Source organism: Zootoca vivipara, chromosome 8 (assembly GCF_965207765.1).
Source record: "Zootoca vivipara chromosome 8, rZooViv2.hap1.1, whole genome shotgun sequence".
Classification (NCBI taxonomy): domain Eukaryota; kingdom Metazoa; phylum Chordata; class Lepidosauria; order Squamata; family Lacertidae; genus Zootoca; species Zootoca vivipara.
In genome coordinates this window covers 24,841,760-24,845,709 of record NC_142591.1, presented here as the reverse complement: position 1 = coordinate 24,845,709, position 3,950 = coordinate 24,841,760, and positions in this window count along the sequence as shown.

Sequence of the window (3,950 nt, the reverse complement as noted above, 5' to 3'; positions counted from 1 at the left end):
ACGTTCGTAACTAGAGGTACCACTGTAATCCAGATTATTGAGACCAAAATTTCCCATCTGGCCTATGAGACTAAGCCCATCCACTTTGAACTCTTGGAAGATAGGTAGAATATAGACGTATTAACAAACAAATGAGCAAGCAAATTTATTTGAGCTCAGCACTTGCTAATGATAGCTGGCACTGTGCATTAAAAAAACAACACAAAATTGCTGACAAGTGAAAGCGCTCACACACCATGCTTTTAAAGCACACCCCACACCCAAAGAATCCTGGGAATTGTAGTTTGTTAAGGGTGCCGGGAATTGTAGCTACAGTTCCCTGGATGGTTTGGAAGGGGGCTGTGCTTTACAGTATATGCTCTTTGAATGAATTGTGTGTACGCAGTGGGGTTCTCATTTCCTTCGCTTGGTTAGCTACAACAACACAACACGCAAAGTCTGGGACAGTGCACTGAACATAATTGGCCTGACTTTCAAAAGGCACCCAGAAGGAATGCCCTCCTATCTTGCCAAGGAGACTGGTGGCAGTAATTAGCTGTATGCAAACACTGTGGGGGGGGGGGGCGGGGACGACAAAGACTCACTGGCCTCCTGCCTCTTGTCCTTGCATGAGTATGGAGGGGAGATGATGGACGATGAGTAACACTCCTTTGCTGCTGTGCTGTTCGTTTCCAGATGAACTGGTTTGTTTTTTTAGCTCGCTCTTGCACATGCTGGCATGGCCTGCCCTCCCCTCCTGTAGCCGTACTGTGTTACCTGCTATTATGCACGCCCAGCCCTCATCGCAAACAAAAGGCAAGAGCAGTCTAAATCACTGTAACACAAAGGCTATAATTAAGAGGAGAAAGCATTCAGATGCCCACCAGCGATTCAGATTAGCTGGAGTAGCAAATCACTTGGCAGTTTGCTAGTGGCTTGGACGGAGCTAAATGGCTATTTTGCTGCCTTTGGCCAAGATTTGGTGATGTTGTTGGCATATTACTGTCCAAACACAGTTCCCAAATAGCTGTTCTTATGTTTGCATGGAAGGATGCTGTTGTTATTTTTATTTATCGGTTGCACTGACTGGTCGCTTTCCTCTTACAAAAAGTAACCCAAAGCAATTTACAAAATAATATAACAGTGGAATATGATTCTTCCAGCATCCCCACCGGAAAACTCACGTGCGTGCGCGCGCACGCACACACACACACATACCAAATTGGCAAACGGGGCCCCAAGAGTTTGATGCACTTCAACTTGTTACGACCTCAATTTTATCACAGAATGATTTGCAAGTTTTTCTCTGAAAGCCTGCCGTTCCAAAAATTCTGAGAATTTTGGCTTCTACATTAACAGTTGTTTCTGGGCTATCAAAACCCATGCATGCTCCCGACAGAGGGCAGGGCCTGCTCACACAAACCTATGCAAGTTGTGAGAAATGCTACTGCTAAATTGATGGTGACATACATAAACACTATGCTTTTAAAGCAAATTCAAAGCACATTTCCCCATTCCTCTGAGCACTGTAAATTGTGACGGTTTACTGGGACTTGTAATTCTATGAGCGGTAATCTACAGTGCCCAGAATCCTCCAAATTTAGCAGTTTAGGCACGTGAGGGAAAAGCCCTGTCTGAACTTCTGTTTCCATTCAGTAACTAGGATTTTAGGTAGTTTACCAATGACTGTCAAGAAGCCTGGAAGGTGTGTGCTTTAAAAAACACGGCAGATTATAGCACAGCCATAATGCTGCTGCATGTTTCAAAAATTCCCATTTCTGTCATTTAACAACAACAACAACAACAGCAACAACAAGCTTAAGTAGCCATTTCAATGGCTTTCTGGTCAGTTAGAACCTGGCTTCCCGCCAAAAGATTATGGCTGCCTCAAGGCCGTGTGACAGGTTAACACTGCCACCTGCTAGTTGGTTTTAAGGATTGCTGTTTAAGCAAGAGCCAATGCAGAGCAGCATTTTCTCCCCCTCCTTCTTTGCAGGTGTATTCTGTAAAATGTCATTGATGCAATAGTAGTGCATTTGTGGTGGTGTTAATCTATTTTATTGGTTGTCCTGCAATGCACGATTCTTGTTTGGAGGGGCCCTCTTGCACTGCTAAATCAAAAGTGTATGAGATAAATTGAAGTACTGTTGAACACAGGGCTGAATCGCACAGCAACAAACCATAGTTTGACACTGTATCTGATCTGGTCTCTGTGCAACGGCTGTATCTAGGTAGCTTGAAATGTTTGCAGCGTAGGGCTGCTTTGCACTTGCCGCTAGCTTCTAAGCATAAGCAAGAGATTCAGGAATGTGATTGTGTACTGAGGTGCCATTTGTGTGAAGTATGGATGGGCCAATAATGAGGTACAAATGAATCTCAGTAAGAATTTGAGTTCCACTGTGTTTGAGATTTGTCTCCTATGCTATCCCTTCTTACAATGAGCACCCAGTTCTGTTCAAGCTGCCTACTTAGCATCTTCTTTCCCCCCCTCCAAAAAAGGTCCAGGGATCATACACAAAAATAGTACATAACCATACCACAAACTACAGGCCGCGAACACATCGTTCTGTAATCTACACATAAATTTCCATGATGGTAATTTTTATCTTGCAAACTGCCCTGTGATCCTCTGGTGAAAGTGGGTACAGAAATCATATCAAATAAATAAGAACAATGCATGTCATGATGATGTTTATGTGACCATGCAAGTCTGGTAATATATGCATAATGCAACGTATTCCCCCCCAAAAGGTGGGACAAGGAAAATGGTCAAACCCTAGCAAAACCTGTTAAGTATTTATACTCATAAGAGTTGGCTGTGAGAGCTGCCAGCACTAGGTCTCCAAATGTGCAAAAGAGGTGGAGAGCAACAGCCTTAGAGACATTGCTTCAAAATTCATTGATAAAGTGATAACACAAAGGTGTTAAAAATAAAATCACTGCATGCTGCGCAACCCCCTCCTCCAGCGCTCCTTTTGAAGACAGTCAATCCTTACTCTTTGGGGGGGCGGGGCGCAAACTTCAAAGTTCTTTCCAACACACCGAGAAAGCTTTTGAGCCTCTGCCTCTCTTGATATTCAGGAAGATGGTGGGCTTCCTTGCTTCTCTAAAAGCATCTTCCACCTCCTCCCTGGAGCTGTGTGTCACCATAGGGTGTTCTTTTCGCTCAGGTTATAATCGGGATCTGTGAGGTTGCTAAGCATAGCTGTGTTTGGCTCTGCAAAGCTATTTCAGGCAGCCAGATGCAGTCAGTTCTAAATTAGGACAGGACTTCATGCTACCTTGGTAGGCATGTGTTCACACACCCACGATTGCCGAAACAAAGGTGAGGCAGGGACAGGGTGCCTTGCAAAGGGAGAATCGGCAGGTGCTTAGCTTCATTTGCGCTTGTTGATCTCCTCTGCAAATGGTTGTAACTCCTATCTCCTGCTCTGATTTTGCCTCATCTGGACTTACTTCTAGGTTCCATTTTTTTACATTACGCCTTGCCTTCCTCCCCACCAACAGCACTCAGGGTGGAACATGTGGGTCACCAGCCAGCCCCTGGCTGTTACCTCATGACATCATGTTCTGGGCTTTAACTGAATGTGGGAAACCACGGAGGCTTGCTGGAAGCTTGATGAAAGTCCAAGTATACTATGTCATGCAAATCACCTCTTCCTGTATGCTTGCTGGCACTCTCAAAGAACTCTAATGGTTCATGAAGGACTTGCTCTCGCAAAAGCCATGCTGGCTCTTCAGCAAGACTTGCTCTTCCATATGCTTTACTTTATCTTTAATAATACTTTCCACCAGTTTCCCTGAGACAGCAGATTTTGTGATACAGTTTTCCAACTACTGTAAACAATGTTTCCAAAAATGCATATATTGAGGGGAAATTGCATAAAAATGAATATATTCAAGAAAATAACATACTAAAATACATTATATGATGAGAAATTGGTTGCACATAAGCGTATACAAATCAAAAC